A 25,422-nucleotide genomic window follows, 5' to 3' on the forward strand; every position below is an offset into this window, starting at 1 on the left:
TCAACGCCGCTTTGAACAATATTCCAGTTACGTCACGGCGTGTCAGCTTAATGTGGGAGAACAGCCCGAAGTGATGCAGATCTCAGACGTTTAGCATGTTGGCAAAACCCACGAGCACAGGTATGGTACAAACGTAATCGGGGCGAACCGAGATTCGAGCTCACAATCATAGGATCCTGGAGCGCCCAAGGGACGCAACTCTTAAACGACTGGGCCACAAGTACTACCGATAAAGTAATTGTTATCAATCACTGTTAAAGTAGATTGTGCAATTTTCCTCCACAAGACGAAGTAAAAACAAATTGCTCATGTAATGTAATGCATTTAAGCAATAGTCCGCGTACAGATCAAGTCCTGCCCGCAAACAAGATCAGGTTCGTTGTGTCACGTTGGTCGAAGAGGATATTATGTGACAAATCGATATAATTCCATCCTCGCTACTCTGGGTTATTTTGTAAGTAAATGGCTCCGACAAACAACATCGAGTTCTGCGAATTGCTCTTGTTCAGCGATGTGAGAAGCAGATTCAATGACGTATAAGGATTGTTTTGATTAAGGTAAAGTTTGTACACAGGGTCAGTTTATGTGTCACGTGTTTTAGCAGGAAGAGAACGTGTCAGGTGGTCAGCAGAAACAGTAGGTGTCACGTGGTGAGCAGGACGAGAAGGTGTCACGTGTTTAAGCAGGAACAGTAGGTGTCACGCTTTTTAGCAGGAACAGTAGGCGTCACGTGTTTTAGCAGGAACAGTAGGTGTCACGCTTTTTAGCAGGAACAGTAGGCGTCACGTGTTTTAGCAGGAACAGTAGGTGTCACGTGTTTTAGCAGGAACAGTAGGTGTCACGTGTTTTAGCAGGAACAGCAGGAGTCACGTGTTTTAGCAGGAACAGTAGGTGTCACGTGTTTTAGCAGGAACAGTAGGTGTCACGCTTTTTAGCAGGAACAGCAGGAGTCACGTGTTTTAGCAGGAACAGTAGGTGTCACGTGTTTTAGCAGGAACAGTAGATGTCACGTGATTTAGCAGGACCAGTAGGTGGCACGCTTTTCAGCAGGAACAGTAGGTGTCACGCTTTTTAGCAGGAACAGTAGATGTCACGTGTTTTAGCAGGAACAGTAGGCCTCACGTGTTGTAGCAGGAACAGTAGGTGTCACGTGTTTTAGCAGGAACAGTAGGTGTCACGTGTTTTAGCAGGAACAGTAGATGTCACGCTTTTTAGCAGGAACAGTAGGCGTCACGTGTTTTAGCAGGAACAGTAGGTGTCACGCTTTTTAGCAGGAACAGTAGGAGTCACGTGTTTTAGCAGGAACAGTAGGTGTCACGCTTTTTAGCAGGAACAGTAGGTGTCACGCTTTTTAGCAGGAACAGCAGGAGTCACGTGTTTTAGCAGGAACAGTAGGTGTCACGTGTTTTAGCAGGAACAGTAGATGTCACGTGATTTAGCAGGACCAGTAGGTGGCACGCTTTTCAGCAGGAACAGTAGGTGTCACGCTTTTTAGCAGGAACAGTAGATGTCACGTGTTTTAGCAGGAACAGTAGGCCTCACGTGTTGTAGCAGGAACAGTAGGTGTCACGTGTTTTAGCAGGAACAGTAGGTGTCACGTGTTTTAGCAGGAACAGTAGATGTCACGCTTTTTAGCAGGAACAGTAGGTGTCACGCTTTTTAGCAGGAACAGTAGGTGTCACGCTTTTTAGCAGGAACAGTAGATGTCACGTGTTTTAGCAGGAACAGTAGATGTCACGCTTTTTAGCAGGAACAGTAGGTGTAACGCTTTTTAGCAGGAACAGTAGGTGTCACGTGTTTTAGCAGGAACAGTAGATGTCACGCTTTTTAGCAGGAACAGTAGGTGTCACGCTTTTTAGCAGGAACAGCAGGAGTCACGTGTTTTAGCAGGAACAGTAGGTGTCACGTGTTTTAGCAGGAACAGTAGATGTCACGTGATTTAGCAGGACCAGTAGGTGGCACGCTTTTCAGCAGGAACAGTAGGTGTCACGCTTTTTAGCAGGAACAGTAGATGTCACGTGTTTTAGCAGGAACAGTAGATGTCACGTGTTTTAGCAGGAACAGTAGGCGTCACGTGTTTTAGCAGGAACAGTAGGTGTCACGCTTTTTAGCAGGAACAGTAGGAGTCACGTGTTTTAGCAGGAACAGTAGGTGTCACGTGTTTTAGCAGGAACAGTAGATGTCACGTGTTTTATGAACCGATGCATCAATGACCGCCGGCTACCTTATCTGAAAAAAACAACAACCCTGAAACAAAAGAATAGTTCAAGAGTACAAGACTTTATTAGTGACTGAGTGACTGAGTCTGTTTTTGTGACACTTTAACCAATTTTTCGTTCATATCAAGTCAGCCAAGATGAAAACGCGGGGTAATGTAAATCTTTGACGTGTGTCACATCAATGAAACATGCTGGCAGGAAAATGGTGCTGATATTTAACAGTTGTTGCGAACCTTGGATTTGAACTGACAACCAGCGGATCCTGTCACACCTAAGGGACGCAACTGACTACGGACTAAAGGCTTAGCTGAGACAATACCACGAATCGGGCGTCCAAGGACTTTCCTTATACATGTTCAAACGATTTTAATCGTTTAATTACTTGTTGTCTCTCGTAAGTTCTTCATACAGGACAATTTAGGCATTCATAACCCAGAACAAACTGGGCCCACTTGCACAAAACGGTCTTAGCGCCAAGACTATTGTGAGCCTATGTTAAAGTATGGAAGTTAAGATCATCTTAGCGCTAAGGTCGCTTTGTTCGAGTGGGCCTGCAGTGGAGTATGATTTTATCATACTAAATGGGGGAGTTGGAGTAGCCGAGTGGTTAAAGCGGTTGCTCGCCAAGCCGAATGCCCAGGTTCGATTCCTTACATGGTGTGTGTGTGTGTGTGTGTGTGTGTGTGTGTGTGTGTGTGTGTGTGTGTGTGTGTGAGTTGGGTTTAACGCCGCTTTTAACAGTCCTAACATGGGTGAAATTTAAGAAATCCATTTCTGGTGTCTCCCACTGTGATAGTTCTGGAATATTGCTAAAAGCGGTTTAATTTTTTTCTCACTCACTCATAATAAAATACAACAAATAAAACAGTACCTTGCGCAACGAAAAAACACATCACAGATTTAAACCAGTGATGAAAAAAGAGACATTGTTCAGAGCAAATATATACATCGGGCAATAAAAATTATATCTTTTTTTCGTTTTGGGAACATACATAGCAGTGTAAATAGGATAAGCAACAAAAACGCCCATCATCAAAAGAAATCTCTTCTTAAAGCAGGGAGGGTCGGGCAGCCAAGTGGTTAAAGCGTTCGCTCGTCACGCCGAAGACAATGTGTGAAGCCCATTTCTGATGTCCTCCGCCGTGATATTGCTTGAATATTGCTAAAAGCGGCGTAAAACCATACTCACTCACTCACTCACTCTTTTTAAAGCAGAGTTTACTGTAAGATTCCGACTTCACCATAAACAAGTGTTTATGAATCTCTATAAATACTAATGATACAAGGTTTCGCCAACAGGTCAGCGTATCCTATACCATCGGTGGCACCCGTCACAAACACATGCAAAGGCAAGTCAAGTGTTGACCTGAATAACTCACGGGAGCAGCTTACCCAGATTTACAGAATGTCTTCCGCCTGCATTACTAAGTCGCGTTGTTGGGTGGACACAGCTGCCTTGTCTTCTGGCGCAAACACGTAGGAGATGCTGAAGTCTGTGTTGGGGCAGGAGAAGTTGACGTCGTCAACGGGAACGTACGGTATCGGCTTCTTGGTGGCATTCGATTGATTCTCTTTGCTGGATTCTGTTAAAAAAAGATCCCAGAATGAACGCCTATCTTGAAGAGTGAGTGGGTGTGGTTTTACGCCGCTTTTAGCAATATTCCAGCAATATCACGGCGGGGGACACCAGATATTGGCTTCATACATTGTACCCATGTCGGGAATCGAACCCGGGTCTTCGGCGTACCCATGTCGGGAATCGAACCCGGGTCTTCGGCGTGACGAGCGAACGCTTTACCCTACCGCCCCTATCTTGAAGAAAAGTCGGTAAACCGATGCACTAAAAGAAAAATTACGCCCATTTTATGGAATACAGGGGTGTTGGGATGGGTAGGGCTTACATTAATTATTTTTCCAAACCAAGATGTACGGTATTGTCAGTATAAAGGTGGCAATACAAGGGCGGATCCCTGGACCCCACTTGACCCCGCCTCTGAAATCCGCCTATGCAGAGACCATATATCGGTATATGGTCTCTGGCCTACGTGATATGGTATGTCTCCAGTCAGATGAACGCCGCTTGGGCAATGTTTGTCTCAACCATTCGGCTTGACCACTCGGCTTGACCTTCGCCTTGTAAGGCCAAGGACCGGAGATCCATTCTTGTCATGGGTACAATGTGTGAAACATGATCATAGTGTCCACAGCTTCGCGATGCTGCAGGACAAAACCTTACTTTTTCGTGATCTTTCCACTAATCTTCGATTTGTTTATTTAGCCCCACACCCCACACCCCACCACCACCACCAAAAAAAAAACCGAAACAAAATACCACACTGGTGGCAGCAATGTTACCGAGAGCGTAACGACGGTGTCACGCGCTGGGAAGGAGCTTGAGCTTATCGTTAAAAGGGAGATAATTGCTCAAGGGAGATAATTTCGAGTTAAGGACTGAATGGCAGTTATGTCCCTTACTGTCGGCGTTAGCAGAGCCCTCAGGCTCTCCCCTCTCACAGACGGAAGACACTGTGGGTTGCTCTTCAAAGGATTGGTGATAGAACGTCCTCACTCCTCGGCTGCTGGCGCATCCCATTGTTGCCTAGGTAACAAAGTCAAAATCTGGAAGCAATAATAACACCTCGTAAAACATAATTTCGATATTCTAAAGAAAATCCAGATGTCAAAATTAATGAGGGTAGAAATATTATCTTGAAGTTTATTCTCTTTTTAATATCAAAAAACACTTTGCTACTCTAATAGCGCACTATCGGACTCGTTCTCGAGCATTGGTGTGGGTGCAAACATCAGCAATAAGGACACTATATGATCAACACACGACCCAACATCAGCCATAAGGACACTATAGGATCAACACACGACCCAACATCAGCCATAAGGACACTATAGGATCAACACACGACCCAACATCAGCCATAAGGACACTATAGGATCAACACACGACCCAACATCAGCCATAAGGACACTATAGGATCAACACACGACCCAACATCAGCCATAAGGACACTATAGGATCAACACACGACCCAACATCAGCCATAAGGACACTATAGGATCAACACACGACCCAACATCAGCCATAAGGACACTATAGGATCAACACACGACCCAACATCAGCCATAAGGACACTATAGGATCAACACACGACCCAGCATCATTCATAAGGACACTATAGGATCAACACACGACCCAACATCAGCCATAAGGACACTATAGGATCAACACACGACCCAACATCAGCCATAAGGACTCTATAGGATCAACACACGACCCAACATCAGCCATAAGGACACTATAGGATCAACACACGACCCAACATCAGCCATAAGGACACTATAGGATCAACACACGACCCAACATCAGCCATAAGGACACTATAGGATCAACACACGACCCAACATCAGCCATAAGGACACTATAGGATCAACACACGACCCATCATCATCCATAAGGACACTATAGGATCAACACACGACCCAACATCAGCCATAAGGACACTATAGGATCAACACACGACCCAACATCAGCCATAAGGACACTATAGGATCAACACACGACCCAACATCAGCCATAAGGACACTATAGGATCAACACACGACCCAACATCAGCCATAAGGACACTATAGGATCAACACACGACCCAACATCAGCCATAAGGACACTATAGGATCAACACACGACCCAACATCAGCCATAAGGACACTATAGGATCAACACACGACCCAACATCAGCCATAAGGACACTATAGGATCAACACACGACCCAACATCAGCCATAAGGACACTATAGGATCAACACACGACCCAACATCAGCCATAAGGACACTATAGGTCCAACACCCGACCCAACATCAGCCATAAGGACACTATAGGTCCAACACCCGACCCAACATCAGCCATAAGGACACTATAGGATCAACACACGACCCAACATCAGCCATAAGGACACTATAGGATCAACACACGACCCAACATCAGCCATAAGGACACTATAGGATCAACACACGACCCAACATCAGCCATAAGGACACTATAGGTCCAACACCCGACCCAACATCAGCCATAAGGACACTATAGGATCAACACACGACCCAACATCAGCCATAAGGACACTATAGGTCCAACACCCGACCCAACATCAGCCATAAGGACACTATAGGATCAACACACGACCCAACATCAGCCATAAGGACACTATAGGTCCAACACCCGACCCAACATCAGCCATAAGGACACTATAGGATCAACACACGACCCAACATCAGCCATAAGGACACTATAGGTCCAACACACGACCCAACATCAGCCATAAGGACACTATAGGTTCAACACACGACCCAACATCTACCATAAGGACACTAGAGGATCAACACACGACCCAACATCAGCCATAAGGACACTATAGGATCAACACACGACCCAACATCAGCCATAAGGACACTATAGGTTCAACACACGAACCAACATCAGCCATAAGGACACTATAGGACCAACACCCCCTCAACATCAGCCATAAGGACACTATAGGTTCAACACACACCCCAACATCAGCCATAAGGACACTATAGGATCAACACACGACCCAACATCAGCCATAAGGACACTATAGGTTCAACACACGACCCAACATCTACCATAAGGACACTAGAGGATCAACACACGACCCAACATCAGCCATAAGGACACTATAGGATCAACACACGACCCAACATCAGCCATAAGGACACTATAGGTTCAACACACGACCCAACATCAGCCATAAGGACACTATAGGACCACACCCCCTCAACATCAGCCTTGAGGACACTATAGGATCAACACACACCCCAACATCTACCATAAGGATCAACACACGACCCAACATCAGCCATAAGGACACTATAGGATCAACACCCCCTCAACATCAGCCATAAGGACACTATAGGTCCAACACCCGACCCAACATCAGCCATAAGGACACTATAGGATCAACACACACCCCAACATCAGCCATAAGGACACTATAGGATCAACACACGACCCAACATCTACCATAAGGACACTATAGGATCAACACACGACCCAACATCAGCCATAAGGACTCTATAGGATCAACACACGACCCAACATCAGCCATAAGGATACTATAGGATCAACACACACCCCAACATCAGCCATAAGGACACTATAGGATCAACACACGACCCAACATCAGCCATAAGGACACTATAGGATCAACACACGACCCAACATCAGCCATAAGGACACTATAGGATCAACACACGACCCAACATCAGCAATAAGGACTCTATAGGATCAACACTCCCCTGTCGTAAACATAGTATTACATTATCGGTTGTTGATTGTTTGTTGTTTAACGCCGCACTCAGCAATATTCCAGCTATATGACGGCGGTTGTTTAAGAATTGACCTTCACTTTGTGTGAGTTCATTGGAGTATGAACCTTCATAGAGTGAGGGCCAAACTGTATACAATGTTTGGCCCTCACTCTATGAAGGTTCATACTCCAATGAACTCACACAAAGTGAAAGTCAATTCTTATAAAAAAAATTATCACAATTTCTTACCTCAAAGGATGGAGGCCAAGATCTAAACACAATTTTATTATTTAGTACGTGTGACTTCATGTTTACACTGACAGCCAAACAACAACCAGCTATATCGCGGAATAAAATAGTTCCTCAAAAAGAGAGGTGATATGAGCGTATGGGTGCAGAACTTGCTCTTCAGAAACATGTTACGCAGCACATGTGTTCAAATCATATCCTCATTAGATGAGAAAGGTGTGTAAACAACTACCTCAGTAAGTCAGTCACAATGACAGCGCGTCGTAATACATTTTCATCTATACAAGACGTCAAAATTGCCGACACGATAAACGTGACGGGAGGATTTCCGAGGTTGTTAATAAACCTGTGGCGGTTAAATGTGTTAGTCATCACTGATCAACTGGTCGATCATTGAAAGGTGATTAAAGATGCGTCAAACAGACATCAAGGTAAATTCGTAGATTGCTGGAGACAATCACTGTCAGCCTAGACACAGATCGAGTCGATACTGACGATAGTTTGGATGTGCATTTTTTCGTTTGTTCATTAGGATGGGCCGTAGCGAGGAAATTCGTGAACAATCATGCAGTCAAGCTCTCTTACGTTTCTCAATGTATACTGAAATGCTGAGACCAAGATTAAAGGTTCTAAATGATCAGAAAGAACGCTTATATATGTATGTTTTCGTGCTAGGGAATTCCCAGGGGTTTCCCCAGGAATGTGGAAGTAGTCCGTCAGTGTTTACGTCATTTCAAGAACACGGTCTCGTGAAAAACGTATGAACGTCAAATTGTGTCGTTCATACACTTATGAACGTCAATTTCGCGGTCATGTGACCGACCTTTCGTCCAATGGAAAAGCCGTATATCTGGAAAAAACTTCAAATTAAAAAAAATATTATCATCTCATAATCGCAGTGGTGCATAATACATAACATAAGTTATGAGTGACGTCATCCGACGTACTGCTTTCTACTATAACGATAACGCTATTTTTCAGGGCATTATCATTTGCAGAAGCCCGAGGTTTTCCATTAACTGCCCGACGAAGGAGGGCAGTTGAAAAGACCGAGGGCTTCTGCATATGATAAAGCCCTGAAAAATAGCGTTATCGTTATTATAGCTAACATGGATGGAATTTGTTATCAAATAAGAGAAACAACAACATCGGTTTTGAAACATCTACTGCAATCAACACGAATGTCACTGACCCCATTTTACAAACATGGAAACGTCATAGAACAAACCAGATGACGTCACTATAATACGTGACATCACTTTCAAGATTCAAGATTCTTTATTCAGTATTTTTGGGCCATGTGGCCTAGAGTACAATTACAATTACAATAATTGCTGCGTCACGTGATGTCAGGAAAATAAATACAAGTAGTCTTATTTCACATTAAATACATGATTTAAGTATAAGGCCAAAGCCTTTACAATGTTGATATTTTTGGAGTTGAGTATATTACATAAACTGTGATTATCATGATGGACATTGGATAACCAAGGCAAATAGTGGTTTCTGACAGAAGAATATTTTGAACATATAAACAAAACATGAAATTCATCCTCTAATTGCCTCCCTGTACAGTGGGTACATAGATATAAACTCAAGTCTTCATTTGTATGTTTTGACTTTCGTAGCATGTTAATCTTAAAACCGTGTAGCGATATTCTGAATTTACAATATGCTCTCCTGAGTGATTTATTCGTGAGATTACTGATGTAAAATTCTGGCTGTAAAAGTGATTTCAAATTTGCATAATGTGACAGATATTTTGATGAAGAAATAGAGTCATGCCACTCTTGAGAATACATATCACTCAGCCTTTGTTTTATTTTTAGCAAAAAGAGATTTTCATCGCCAATATGTTGAGAGATCCATACAAATGAAAAGCCTGAAGAAAACAAAATATATCTTACATCAGACACCCAGGTGTGTTTATCATTATCATCTAACTGTTTAAGTAGATTGTAACATTGTTTTGGATATCGACATTGATTCATACGTAGCAATCTCAACCAGTATTTAAGTACCCTTATTTTGCTAAACACGAACATATTTAATCGTCCAGTTTCACCCAGAATAGCTTTATTAGAGGCATATTTTCCGATACAAAGATAATTTTTAAAATAGGACGTATGTACTTTTTCTATACATTCATAATATTACGTCACTTTCTCTACCTTATGACGTCACCTCACAACGGGCTTGATAATGGCCCGTCGTCAAGCAATATGAGGGCATTATCAAGTTACAGTGGCCCGCTCATTTCTGATAACGTGCGGGCGGTTTAATGATAATTCTATCCATTTTAGCTATAATCATAAATAATGTGACAGTATACAAAAAGGTTTGCACCATATCTATGGATTAGCAAGGCGATGAAGATAATATCTAAACCCGTTGGATGTCGAGTTAAACATGGTCACCTCAAAGAAATTGCCAAAAATGTACAACAATGTTTACTTCCGTATGGCATCACTACCGGTGACCGACTTTTACAAAATGGCGTGCTTTCTGACAACAGTACATAGGATTTTCAGAGGAGGAATTGAGGGATCGTATATGTGCATGTGCCCAGCTTCCCGAGGCAAGGGAGTTAACTGAGTTGAAGCTGGACTTTTAGTCAGTTAACTCCCTTGCCTCGGGAAGATGGAATATGTCATGTATACGTAAGTAATAAGAAACAATCGGAAATTCTGCGTGCTGTTATTTCTTTTATGTTTTCCAATGTGACCTAGAGAATTAGTCAGAAATGCAGATAACTACCGTCGTCGGCGTGCGTCAGGCGTCACACAGGACGGAAACTTTTACGATTTCTGTTAAATATACCTGATCATTGTAATGTAAATATTTTTAATTCCAATATTCGTGCTACGATACTCTTCCCATGGATGTTCTCAAACACGTCAGCTAATGTATACAATTACACGAAAGGATCTCTCAAAATAGGATTTGTTTGTTTGTTGTTTAAAGCAGCACTCCGCACTATTCAAGCTATATGACGGCGGCATAGTCGCCTTTTACGGCAAGCATGGGTTAATGAAGACCTGTTCTACTCCGGATCTTCACGGGTCCTCAAAATAGGAGAAAATGCTACACAAAGTACAGTTTTTCAAACACCTAATTTATTACGCTTGATTTCATCTAGATAATTTGTATTGGTGACAAAGACACAACTACATCGGGCCGACGCTGGCTTTGCATCGGCAACCGCCGGTGTCCCGGTATAAACTCTCCCCCCGGAGATTTTATACCGGTACAAATACTCCCCCGGAGAATCTGTTCTGAAATAAAATCTCCCCCGGGCGGATATATTTCGCGCCCCCATCAGTATAAAGTCTCCCCCCTCAACTATTGAACTGCATGGCAAGTATTTATAAAACGACCGGGGATGGAAATATTTTGGGGGGAGATTTTATTTCGTAGGGTGGGGAAGAGTTTATTTCGAGAGGGGCGGAACTGTACCGGTATAAATTCGCCGGGCGGAGATTTTATTCTGGGGGCGAATATATTTCGTGACACCGGCAATATCGGCATCGGCAAACTGCAGCGGTCCGCTGTCGGGCCATTACTGGTTATTGGCTCTGACACTATTGAACCTGATATATGATTTGATTTCGTTATGATAACATAAAAGACAAAAACACATTTGTCGATTACAATGTGACAAATATTGGATCAAATATATTTACGAATAATACAATAATTCTATTCGAACTCAAAATATTAACTTTATTTTTAATTTTTAAATTAAATAGATCAAGCACATTCACTGACCATTTAGGCTGCACATATACAACAGACAGAGTAGATTTAATTTGATTCTAAAATCTAGAAGGAATTCAGGGATGCATATATGGCAGCTGAGTTTGAAATATCCGTGATCGAACAGGCAAAATCGAACATCGAACATAGCCCATGTATAGAGAATGGAGATATGGACATCTAGAGAACGACGACCCGACAAGGTTTGTTGAGATGGTTTGGTACAACCTATGTTTCCATTTGGGGAGGCGGGGACCCGAAGGATGGGCATGTTTTACTAAAACTACACTTCAACTCAAATGAGATGATAACAATAAGCACTACCTTACCTTAGCATCGGCCGAGAAGACAAAAAACTGGCAGGGAGGTAGCAATTCCGATCAGGATTGCTCGGTTGTCAGGATCTATGAGAACGAGTCTGCAGCAAATCCAGGTAGCGTCTATCTCTTCTACCTGTCAAAAATACATCTAGATTGTGATGCATTATTCCAAAAGGCCACAAAAATTGCTTTGAAAAATCCGGGATTTGTTACAATAATGCCCCTTCAGGTAAAAATTCCCCGAGCACCAGAAGATATCAAGAAAGGCGGGTTTGTCCCATTGGTTGGTTGGTTTGTTGTTTAACGCCGCACTCAGCAATATTCCAGCTATATGACGGCGGTCCTATAAATAATCGAGTCTGGACCAGACAATCCAGTCATTGACATCATGAGCATCGATCCACGCAATTGGGACGGATGACATGCATCAACCAAGTCGGCGAGCCTGACCACCCGATCCCGTTAGTCGCCTCTTACGACAAGCATAGTCGCCTTTTACGGTAAGCATGGGTTGCTGAAGACCTATTCTACCCCGGATCTTCACGGGTCAGATGAACATGTGGTTGGGAAACCTTTCAAGGATTGCTCATTCCTACGGAAGCCTTTGAGGACCTTTTGTTTTTTGGGTTTTTTTTACAAATTTTTATTAAGATATTAACGTGAAATTTCAAGTTGTTATGTTGTAATTTCAAGACACATACTATAAGTTGAAATTTTAAGATAATGATCTCTGAAATTTCAAGAAGGGGTTTGTCCCAGGTGTACAATTGTCACTCCGTCCGGGCATCCACATTCACATACCTCTACCATGCAGGTGTTGACACCAAGCAAGTATGCAACATCACAAAAAACATGTCTGAGGAATCCTTGAAACACTACATCTCTGGATCTAGCAGTGCGCAGAAGCGGGCCACAAGTAAAGTACTGCATGGCGTTCTTGTACCAAAGGGGCGGTCGGGTAGCCTAGTGGGTAAAGCGTTCGCTCGTCACGCCGAAGACCCGGTTTCGATTCCCGACAAGGGTACAATGTGTGAAGCCCATTTCTGGTGTCCCCCGCCGTGACATTGCTGGAATATTGCTAAAATACGAGGTGTAAAACTATACTCACTCACTCATCTGAATCTGTAGCTGAACGTCATGTCTCAATCATGTCGGCATTTCCTACGGATCGTTTGAACTTGAGTTTACTATGGGCGACATGTCTAAGTCAATTCCCTCAAATGTACCTGTTTCCCGTTTCGGGATCAGTATGAACTTTCTTGCCAGAGCCCATCTTAACAATTGGACCACAAATTTCAATATGCAGCAGTGATAACATCAACAGATAACTAACGTTGTCGAGCTAAAAATGGCGGCGAGTATTGTCAACAAAGGTCAAGGTCGAATGACGATCCATATTTGTAAAAGTGGGTCAGTGACATGCGTTGTGTGTTGATTGCAGTAAATGTTTCAAAACCGATAGTGTTGTTTATTCTCCATTTTAGCTATAATAACGGTAACACTACCTCCTTCGTCGGGCAGTTACTTGAAGACCTCGGGCTTCTGTAAATGGTAATGCCCTGATCCGATTTCACCCAATTAACAACAGCATGCCGCGTCTAGGCTACCGTCAGAGCAACTGTTACTTGAAAGAAAACCTGAATTTCGGAAACACCTGTGGATGAGAATTCCATTTGATTTTATTGTTTGCTGTTTAACACCGCACTCAGCAATAGTCCAGCTATATGACGGCGGTCTGTAAATAATTGAGTCTGGACCAGACAATCCCGTGATTGACATCATGAGCATCGGTCCACGCAATTGGGATCGATGACATGCATCAACCAAGTCAGCGAGCCTGACCACCCGATCCCGTTAGTCGCCTTTTACGACAAGCATAGTCGCCTTTTACGGCAAGTATTGGTTGCTGAAGACCTATTCTACCCCGGATCTTCACGGGTCGGATATAACGTAACAGAAAAGGGAATTTCCCTAAGAATTAAAAAACTGTGAAGTGTATTGGTGTGTGTGATGCATTTTGAATTGTATTCGACTTCGATGTGAGGGTTGATGAGGAGGGACATATATATGCCGCTGTTCCATCTAGGGGGTAAGGCTCTAAAACCATAACGTTTAACACAGACGTTGGTGAACAGTCGACTTAAGCACGCGTATCTTATGACTGACTTACGATAATACAAAGTAGTCATATTCGATCTCACACATATTTTTGATACCAGTTATCTCAAACGGATTTCGACCCGCGTTGTCTTCAGCAACCCATGTTGATGTCATTTTAGGCAAAGCAAACCTACTGAAATTGACCTCGGAAAATTAAGTACATCGTAAATCTCGCAATTTTTGATCCATTACTAAATCCTACACAGTGTTAATCATTTACTGTATGTTTCGAAATCTAAATATCGGATATTTACTCGAAGAATAGAATTTCAAAAATATTATATTAGTGATCACTGTTGTTTTTCATCAAATCACAAATGATAATCCTAAAAAGTCGCCGATATGTTTTGGATAATACGCAAACACGAACGCCGAAGTGTACATTTTGCCCTACTGGATATAGTGTTTATAAAATCACATCTCACATATGCCGGTTATGAGACGCCTATATTATATTACATCGCGTATTTTTCAAACTCAGCTGCCATACATATATCCCCGAATTCCTTCTACATTTTAGATTCAAATCACCAATGGTCTTTGTCACCACCAAATAAGTATCTAGATGAGTGAGTGAGTGAGTATGGTTTTACGCCGCTTTAAGCAATATTCCAGCAATATCACGGCGGGGGACACCAGAAATGGGCTTCACACATTGTACCCATGTCGGGAATCGAACCCAGGTCTTCGGCGTGACGAGCGAACGCTTTAACCACTAGGCTACCCGACCGCCCCGTATCTAGATAAAATCAAGGGAAATAAATAAGTTGGTGAAAGGAATGCTGTGCTCGTAAAACTGTACTTGTTTGAAATGTAAACAAAGCAAAATACAGATGCTACACAGTGTAGCGTTCTCTCCTATTTTGAGAGATCCATTCGTCTCATTGTTGTATATATAGGCTCAGGTGATTGAGAATAAGAAACAAATAACAGTACTCAGATTGTTAGATTGTTTCTGATTACTTACATGACACATTTCTTATATACGATCACTCAATTAACAAAAATCCTCCTTTGAAAATCCCGCGGAGTGTTCACGCCATTTTGTAAAAGTCGGTCACAGGTGGTGATGTCATACGGAAGAAAACACTCTTGTACATATTTGGTAATTTCTATGAGGTAAAATTATTAACTCGTCATCCAGATATGTCGTCAACCTTTTTGTGTAGGGTCACATTATTTATGAGAAGGAAGCAGTACGTCGGATGACGTCACTCATGACCTTTGTGTATCAATGCGCCCCTGCGATCACGAGAATAGACAACATGCATCAATTCGATACAAAACATGTGCGAGTTTATGGTGTGTAAAAAACAGATTATTGCACTCGTGCCTGTCAGATACCATTTATTTTACAACTCGTTGTAACTAAGCGTATCTAACTCGCTAAACTGTGGCATGGTATCTCGGTGGGCTAGCACTATAAAAAAATCGGCAAGAGCACACACACACACACACACACACGCACGCAAACGCAAACGCACACACACACACACACACACATCATAACACTGTTCCCATCCATTGAATCAAACAAATCAATAAGATTTCGTTATATTTCTCTCAATTAAATCAGTCTTATAAAAACCTCGATTAACTGGCAGTAAAACAGTATAATTTAATGTAGCTACGTTTATACCTATCAGGTGGCAGTATAGTGTAAGATCGACGAGAGTTCACAAGAAGATTGAAAGCTAAGGCCATTTAAAACACCTAATACTTATCATATTAAGGGGGCACGGGTGTCCTAGTCGTCTAAGGCGCCGCGATTCACTGTGCAGAGTTGCGTCCCTTGGGCATGCCAGAAACTTATGATTGTGGGTTCGAATCCCGGTTCGCCCCGATTATGTTTCTAGGTTTGTCAGCACCATACCCGTGCTCGTGGGTTTCACCGAAGTGGTAAACGTCTGAGACCTGCATCACTTCGGGCTTTCCTCCCACATTAATCTGCCACGCCGCGATATAACTGGAATACTGTTAAAAGCGGCGTTAAACCCAACTCACTCACTATTACATTAAGTTTCCATTCAAAATGTCTGTTGGTATATTATAGCTATCTATATATGATTTCTTCCTTTTATTGGAATAACATTATGTTAGAGTAAGAGGGGGTTCTTTCTAAAAAAAACTAATCCATGTATATCTTTGTATGTATGATTTGAGGTAAACTAGCCATCATGTGCACTGTAATTTTTTTATTGAACAATTAATTGTTGTCAAAACAGTCTGTAATTTTATGCACAGTCATCACTTTATTTCCAATACATATAGGCCACAGGCCTTGGTGTACAAAAATGGAGTACAGACAGGTTTTAAAGATTCAGTTTCGTATTTCTTACTTCATTTGAATAATATAGATATTTTGCTAGATTTGTAATAATATATGTATCTAGTGATGACTGAAGCATATTTAATTTATGAACGTTAGAATGAAACAAGAACTTTGCTTTGAGATATAGTTGCCGTAACTTGACATACGATGGACAAATAAGCAGGAAGTGGTACTCGGTTTCAACAGTCTAATTTACAAAGTTTGCATTTTCTTAAATTTCTTGGAATTTTAAAATAACGTCTATTCTCAATTTCAAAAGTATGACAACTATGATGTGAGGATTGTTTTCATATTTTGCGAATTTAAGAATGACAAATAAGGTTCACACTTAACAGTTTTAAAACAAGCATAATATGACATTTTTGAACTTGCAAGAAGTTCGTTATGCCCGATCTGCTGAAAATTGTCTTTTAAACGTTGTTGAAACATATTAAGAAAATGCTCCGTCATCTCTTGTACGTGACACGGATCCGACGAAAGGCAGAGGTTTATTTGTAAAGGTAACTTGGATGATGATGAAATAATCCGAATATATAACAGCATTTAAATCCGATTGATATCTTTTACTTACCGCTGTCCAAAATTTTATATTCATTATCCATTCACACAATCACACCCTTTAATATACTAATAAATTATTAGTTAAGCATCATATGTAATAATTCAGTTGAAATAATACACCTAATGCTACTTAATCTGCCAACAATGACTATATACAAATATAGCGCCCACAGCAGCACTAGAAGAGGTCTAATATTTTATTGGAACGTATTTGAGTACATTTCAATTACATCAAATCAACAATCATGCAAATTCTGATTTGTTCATGATTGTAAATTCTAAGATGCTTCGGTAACAGATCTAGAGCGCCGACAGTACTTTACCGTGCGATGAAGTAAACTTTTTGCGTTAATTGAAAATGGGATGACGTCATGACGCTGTTCAAATTACCTCCCCGTGAGCTAACGTATCCATGGTAACATTGTTCTAACATTTCTGTCAATCAAGATGGCGCATAATATCATATTATCGATCGATGGAATAGTTTCTTTTAATTTGTCAAATAATTGACTATTATTCCCTAGGAAGAAATATGGCAAGATGACGTCAACCATGCGGCCGCCTTACCCAAAACTAATTAATGTCATTGTGTTCGTACTATAGCAGCAACAAAGTTGTCCGAGGCGTGCGTTCACGTCTAATAATTATAGCCGTCTGTGGACACAGAAGAGTACGGAAGCCTTTTAGGGCCATTTGTTTTTCTAAAACAAATTTTTGAAATTTCAAGTTTGTGTCTAAGTTTCAAGATAATGATAATTAAATGTCATGAAAATTTTAAGATTATAACTTGCAATTTCAACTTAGCATATTGAAATTTCAGAGATCATTATCTTAAAATTTCAACTTAGTATGTGTCTTGAAATAACGACATAACATCTTGAAATTTCAAGTTAGTATCTTGAAATTTTCACGTATATATCTTAATAAAAATTTGTTTAAAAAAATCCCAAAACAAAAAAAGGCTTCCGTAGGAATGAGCAATCCTTGAAAGGTTTCCCAAACACATGTTCATCTGACCCGTGAAGATCCGGGGTAGAACAGGTCTTCAGCAACCTATGCTTGCTGTGAAAGGCGACTATGCTTGTCGTAAGAGGTGACTAACAGGATCGGGTGGTCAGGCTCGCTGACTTGGTTGATGCATGTCATCGTATCCCAACTGCGTGGATCGATGCTCATGAGGTCAATCACTTGACTGGTCCAGACTCGATTATTTACAGACCGCCGACATATAGCTGGAATACTGCTGAGTGCGGCGTTAAACAACAAACAAACAAACAAACAAACAAACATGTACACTTGTTGCTCAGTGTAGGGCATTTAGGGCAACCAACACAACGAATGTCATGGTCGTCCCACGGCGTCTGCGACGCCATTTAACGCCATAATGTCGTGCAACCAACTCTGTAAGTACAGTATTTCATGGCAGCTGTTCCGTCTTCTAACATTATGTTGGAAACAAAGTTCCTACTTACGACAAAAAACACGTCAACCGAACGTCACTATGTTCACATGTTCGCTCGGTCCCACAATGCACTTGTGAAAAAATTTTCGATCTCGTGATTATACTAAAGCTACTTATTGTAAAAAATAAATAATAATCCTTATTCTCTTACATCCTATATGTTACATCTGACAAGTTTCTAGATGAGATCAAAGGATAATTTTCCTACTTGCCAAAGACCAAGCTGACTTCAAATACTGAAGTAATTGAATATTGAAGTTAGACTTAAACAACTAAATAAATATCTTGGTAACAGGATGGCTAAACAGTGAACTATTCATCACACCCTGCATTGTTGGATTTGTGCTAAGTCAGTGTTCAGCTCCTATACTGCGCTGGGAGTTGTCATGTGGTCATGGATGTTTGAATTTGAAATAAGAACAGAACGGCCAGACTCACTTGCTAAATTATTTCAGAACGGAGATCAGATGACAGCAGAATATTATGTCAGTGATAAAAATTTGAGTGGTCGAATACTGTGGTCGAAAGTGTTGCCGTGATAGTATCTGGACTGCCAAATTGTCACAGCTTGTCCCTCTTGCGTGCCTTGTTGACATCCGATATGCCATTCACCCTATATGCACTAAGGCCTCGCTTTCAAACGGACGTGTCAAAAAAGTACATTTATCAGTGGGTGATTAACAGAGGCTAAATTAACTCAAATGAAAATCTCGGACAACTCTTAGGACTGTGTTTTTTCCATTAAAATCAGATTTTAGTTCTCGCTACAGCTAAACAATTATTATTGACACGATCATATTCATATTCTACATTTCAGCGTAAATATATTAAAGGTAGGCCGATCGCGATTCTTGCATAACGTTCAAATTTTAGAATTTATAAATGTGGGTGTTCTTGATATTTTGGATTTGGATCCCTCCCTTTTACAGCCCTTGATAGCCAGTCTTGACAAAGACCGCTGCCACATCCTTAAGTCTTAGCTCATCAATTGGACTTACCACGGTCGTAGAAATAATTATTGATTGAATAAAACTGGCATTGGTATGGTGTTGACATTCAGATCGAACCAGCCTGCAAACCTTTACCTCGGGTGCCCGAGTTCCCTCGAGCAAATACCGAGTGTACAAGAAGGTGACTAGTAGTTGTGTGACCTGCTCGTGCATTGTAGGCAAATAATGGCCTCGTTAATATCAAATACAATTTACGGTGAGTTATAACAAATAAAAATTGAATTTACACGGGAAAAAAAACATACGTATACATTACCTCAGTATATTACGATGTTTCACAAGAGAAAACAAATTGGTTATCCTTATATTTTGCTGGAGCTGGATAATAACGCGAAGTACCTGTGGCGCTCGTGCCGCAACCTGTGACTAGGTATTGTCTCTGTGATCACACCTGCTCTCGTCGCGAAGTCCGTGCCTAGCAACGGCGGGATGAAGCGCCAAGTCACATGCAGCTGGGAAGGAGGTGTCCACCTGTCAAGCGCTGCTCGTGTTAAATAATTATCTTACCTCTCAATATTGAGAATTTCTTTTTTACAATCAAACTTGATCAAGCTTCTGGAAGGCAAAACAGGTACTTAAAATTGAGTTAAGACCATACGTGAAGATCCAGGCGAGAATAGGTCTTCAGCAACCTATGCTTGCCCCCAAAGGCGATTGAATGCTTGTCGTAAGAGGCGACGTACGGGATCGAGTGGTCAGGCTTGGTTGATGTATGTCGTTGTATCCCAACTGTGTGGATCGATGCTAATGGTGGCAGTCACTGGATTGTCTGGAATATTGCTGAATGCGGCGTTTAACAACAGACAGACAGACCGAGAGAGAGAGAGAGAGAGAGAGAGAGAGAGAGAGAGAGAGAGAGAGAGAGAGAGAGAGTAGCCTAGTGGTTAAAGCTTTTGGTCGCCACGCCGTGATATTGCTGGAATATTGCGGAAAGCGGCGTAAAACCAAACTCACTCTCATCACAGAGGAAGGAGTCCCGGCCAGGTTAACAGACCATCAAAGCCTGTAATTATCTGCTTAAATTCCTCTTTATTTGTTAGCAAGGGTATTGCAAACTTATTTGTGTCATTTCTGTTGTCGTTATCCTGTTCACGCATTGTTGTAGCATAAATACACTTGCATTTTGCGCAGAGAACAGAACTTTTAAAACGATATATTCACGCTATATTTTGGTATGCACAAATTGAACAGAGATCCGATGCCCCACGCGGGTACAATGTATGAGTCTATTTCTGGTGTACGGTGTACGATGTACGATGTATGATGTATGATATACGGTGTATGATGTACGGTGTATGATGTACGGTGTACGATGTATGATGTACGATGTGCGATGTATGATGTATGATATACGGTGTATGATGCACGGTGTATGATGTACGGTGTATGATGTACGGTGTATGATGTACGGTGTATGATATACGGTGTATGATATACGGTGTATGATTTACGGTGTACGATGTATGATGTACGATGTATGATGTACGATGTATGATGTACGGTGTACGATGTATGATGTACGGTGTATGATGTACGGTGTATGATGTACGGTGTACGATGTACGGTGTATGATGTACGATGTATGATGTACGGTGTATGATGTACGGTGTATGATGTATGATGTATGATATACGGTGTATGATGTACGGTGTATGATGTACGATGTATGATGTACGGTGTACGATGTACGGTGTATGATGTATGATGTATGATATACGGTGTATGATATACGGTGTATGATGTACGGTGTATGATGTACGATGTATGATGTACGGTGTACGGTGTATGATGTACGGTGTACGATGTATGATGTACGATGTATGATGTACGATGTATGATGTACGGTGTACGGTGTATGATGTACGGTGTACGATGTATGATGTACGGTGTATGATGTACGGTGTACGGTGTATGATGTACGATGTATGATGTACGGTGTACGATGTATGATGTACGGTGTATGATGTACGGTGTATGATGTACGGTGTATGATGTACGGTGTATGATGTACGGTGTATGATGTACGGTGTACGGTGTATGATGTACGATGTATGATGTACGATGTATGATGTACGGTGTACGGTGTATGATGTACGATGTATGATGTACGGTGTACGGTGTATGATGTACGGTGTATGATGTATGATGTACGGTGTATGATGTACGGTGTATGATGTACGGTGTATGATGTACGGTGTATGATGTACGGTGTATGATGTACGATGTATGATGTACGATGTATGATGTACGGTGTATGATGTACAGTGTACGGTGTATGATGTACGGTGTACGATGTATGATGTACGGTGTATGATGTACGGTGTACGGTGTATGATGTACGGTGTATGATGTACGGTGTACGGTGTATGATGTACGGTGTATGATGTACGGTGTATGATGTACGGTGTATGATGTACGGTGTATGATGTACGGTGTACGGTGTATGATGTACGGTGTATGATGTACGGTGTATGATGTACGGTGTATGATGTACGGTGTATGATGTATGATGTACGGTGTATGATGTACGGTGTACGGTGTATGATGTACGGTGTATGATGTACGATGTATGATGTACGGTGTATGATGTACGGTGTATGATGTACGGTGTATGATGTACGGTGTACGGTGTATGATGTACGGTGTATGATGTACGGTGTATGATGTACGGTGTATGATGTATGATGTACGGTGTATGATGTATGATGTACGATGTACGGTGTACGGTGTATGATGTACGGTGTATGATGTATGATGTACGATGTACGGTGTACGGTGTATGATGTACGGTGTATGATGTATGATGTACGGTGTATGATGTACGGTGTACGGTGTATGATGTACGGTGTACGATGTATGATGTACGGTGTATGATGTACGGTGTACGGTGTATGATGTACGGTGTATGATGTACGGTGTACGGTGTATGATGTACGGTGTATGATGTACGATGTATGATGTACGGTGTATGATGTACGGTGTATGATATACGGTGTATGATGTATGATGTACGGTGTATGATGTATGATGTACGGTGTATGATGAACGGTGTATGATGTATGATATACGGTGTATGATGTATGATGTACGGTGTATGATGTATGATATACGGTGTATGATGTATGATGTACGGTGTATGATGTATGATGTACGGTGTATGATATACGGTGTATGATGTATGATGTACGGTGTACGATGTATGATGTACGGTGTATGATGTATGATATACGGTGTATGATGTATGATGTACGGTGTACGATGTATGATATACGGTGTATGATGTATGATATACGGTGTATGATGTATGATGTACGGTGTATGATGTATGATGTACGGTGTATGATATACGGTGTATGATGTATGATGTACGGTGTACGATGTATGATATACGGTGTATGATGTATGAAGTACGGTGTACGGTGTATGATGTACGGTGTATGATGTACGGTGTATGATGTACGGTGTACGGTGTACGGTGTATGATGTACGGTGTATGATGTACGGTGTACGATGTACGGTGTATGATGTACGGTGTATGATGTACGGTGTACGATGTACGGTGTATGATGTACGGTGTACGGTGTATGATGTACGGTGTATGATGTATGATGTATGATGTATGATGTATGATGTACGGTGTATGATGTATGATGTATGATGTACGGTGTACGGTGTATGATGTACGGTGTATGATGTACGATGTATGATGTATGATGTACGGTGTATGATGTATGATGTATGATGTATGATGTACGGTGTATGATGTATGATGTATGATGTACGGTGTATGATGTATGATGTATGATGTACGGTGTACGGTGTATGATGTATGATATACGGTGTATGATGTATGATGTACGGTGTACGGTGTACGGTGTATGATGTACGGTGTACGGTGTACGGTGTATGATATACGGTGTATGATGTATGATGTATGATGTACGGTGTATGATGTACGGTGTATGATGTACGGTGTACGGTGTACGGTGTATGATGTACGGTGTACGGTGTATGATGTACGATGTATGATGTACGATGTATGATGTACGATGTATGATGTATGATGTACGGTGTATGATGTACGGTGTATGATGTATGATATACGGTGTATGATGTATGATGTACGGTGTATGATGTATGATATACGGTGTATGATGTATGATGTACGGTGTATGATGTATGATGTACGGTGTATGATATACGGTGTATGATGTATGATGTACGGTGTACGATGTATGATGTACGGTGTATGATGTACGGTGTACGGTGTACGGTGTATGATGTACGGTGTACGGTGTATGATGTATGATGTACGGTGTATGATGTATGATGTACGGTGTACGGTGTATGATGTACGGTGTATGATGTACGGTGTACGGTGTACGGTGTACGGTGTATGATGTACGATGTATGATGTACGGTGTATGATGTACGGTGTATGATGTACGGTGTACGGTGTACGGTGTATGATGTACGGTGTACGGTGTATGATGAACGGTGTACGGTGTATGATGTATGATGTATGATGTACGGTGTACGGTGTATGATGTATGATGTACGGTGTATGATGTATGATGTACGGTGTATGATGTACGGTGTACGATGTATGATGTACGGTGTACGATGTATGATGTACGGTGTATGATGTACGGTGTACGATGTATGATGTACGGTGTATGATGTACGGTGTATGATGTACGGTGTATGATGTATGATGTACGGTGTACGGTGTATGATGTATGATGTACGGTGTATGATGTATGATGTACGGTGTATGATGTACGGTGTACGGTGTATGATGTACGGTGTACGGTGTATGATGTACGGTGTATGATGTACGGTGTACGATGTATGATGTACGGTGTATGATGTACGGTGTATGATGTACGGTGTATGATGTACGGTGTATGATTTACGGTGTATGATGTACGGTGTACGGTGTATGATGTATGATGTATGATGTACGTTGTATGATGTACGGTGTACGGTGTATGATGTATGATGTACGGTGTATGATGTATGATGTATGATGTACGGTGTATGATGTACGGTGTATGATGTACGGTGTACGGTGTATGATGTACGGTGTACGGTGTATGATGTACGGTGTATGATGTACGGTGTATGATGTATGATGTACGGTGTATGATGTACGGTGTACGATGTACGGTGTATGATGTACGGTGTACGGTGTATGATGTACGGTGTATGATGTATGATGTATGATGTATGATGTACGGTGTATGATGTATGATGTATGATGTACGGTGTATGATGTACGGTGTATGATGTACGGTGTATGATGTACGATGTATGATGTACGGTGTATGATGTACGGTGTATGATGTACGGTGTACGGTGTATGATGTACGGTGTATGATGTACGGTGTATGATGTACGGTGTATGATGTACGGTGTATGATGTACGGTGTATGATGTACGGTGTACGGTGTATGATGTACGGTGTACGGTGTATGATGTACGGTGTATGATGTACGGTGTATGATGTACGGTGTATGATGTACGGTGTATGATGTACGGTGTACGGTGTATGATGTACGGTGTAAGATGTACGGTGTATGATGTACGGTGTATGATGTACGGTGTACGGTGTATGATGTACGGTGTATGATGTACGGTGTATGATGTACGGTGTATGATGTACGGTGTACGGTGTATGATGTACGGTGTATGATGTACGGTGTATGATGTACGGTGTACGGTGTACGGTGTATGATGTACGGTGTACGGTGTATGATGTACGGTGTATGATGTACGGTGTATGATGTACGGTGTACGGTGTATGATGTACGGTGTATGATGTATGATGTACGGTGTATGATGTACGGTGTATGATGTATGATGTACGGTGTATGATGTACGGTGTACGGTGTATGATGTACGGTGTACGGTGTATGATGTACGGTGTATGATGTACGGTGTATGATGTACGGTGTATGATGTATGATGTACGGTGTACGGTGTATGATGTACGGTGTATGATGTACGGTGTATG

The 25,422-nt window shown here is 41.7% G+C and overlaps 1 long non-coding RNA gene across 1 annotated transcript; it reads right to left on the reverse strand.

Annotated features, from left to right (window-relative positions):
• Nucleotides 1-121: 121 nt before the first annotated feature.
• On the reverse strand, nt 122-19,789 carry LOC124144059. The gene is made up of 5 exons (XR_006862370.2): nt 19,663-19,789; nt 11,891-12,014; nt 4,695-4,838; nt 3,612-3,802; nt 122-2,247 (listed from the first exon to the last, which is right to left on the reverse strand). It is a non-coding gene; the product is annotated as an uncharacterized LOC124144059 (long non-coding RNA).
• Nucleotides 19,790-25,422: the final 5,633 nt, after the last annotated feature.

This window comes from Haliotis rufescens, unplaced genomic scaffold (genome assembly GCF_023055435.1).
Source record: "Haliotis rufescens isolate VD_foot unplaced genomic scaffold, xgHalRufe1.0.p SCAF_110, whole genome shotgun sequence".
Taxonomy (NCBI): domain Eukaryota; kingdom Metazoa; phylum Mollusca; class Gastropoda; order Lepetellida; family Haliotidae; genus Haliotis; species Haliotis rufescens.